Source organism: Microchirus variegatus (genome assembly GCF_963457635.1).
Source record: "Microchirus variegatus genome assembly, chromosome: 14".
NCBI lineage: Eukaryota > Metazoa > Chordata > Actinopteri > Pleuronectiformes > Soleidae > Microchirus > Microchirus variegatus.
Window position 1 is genome coordinate 23,312,114 of NC_139815.1, and position 488 is coordinate 23,312,601.

Genomic DNA, 488 nt, shown 5'->3' on the forward strand with positions numbered 1-488 from the left:
AAAAAAAAAGAAAAGAAACGAAAACAACAACAAAAACATGTCGATGGATGCAGTTTGACAATAATGTGTACATTTGAGTTCAAAGTAAAAAATGATGGAGAGAACACAAAAAAATGAAGTTCAGATGAGTCTACTGGGCTGATGGCGTTCATGCGCACACGTCGTGTACTGACTGCTGCTGCTGCTGCTGCTGCTGCGTAAAAGTTGGATCAACTTTCCAAAAGAAATATCATATTTTACACCGCAGATCTAATGAGCAGCGGTGAAAACCCCTCACAGACGCGGCTTTGCAGAGCTTATATTGTGAGTGTGGCAGCGGGTGAAAACAATAAAACAAAAAAAGTTTTCTCAATATGCCTCCCCGAAATTAAATATATTAGTTGTTTCCAAATCTAAAAAAAAAAGCAGTCGCAGACTTCAGCAATCTTTCAAATAAAAAATTTAAAAAAGTATGAAATTATACTTAATTTAAAAAAAAAAAAGGGAAG

General features: G+C 35.5%; 1 protein-coding gene across 1 annotated transcript in view; it reads right to left on the bottom strand.

Moving 5' to 3' along the window:
* Positions 1-353: 353 nt before the first annotated feature.
* mafa (MAF bZIP transcription factor a) overlaps positions 354-488 on the bottom strand; it is a gene marked incomplete at its 5' end in the record, with an annotated part of 1,251 nt that continues 1,116 nt past the window's right edge. The window contains one exon of the mRNA XM_083900761.1: positions 354-488. This exon is cut by the window's right edge and continues 1,116 nt beyond it.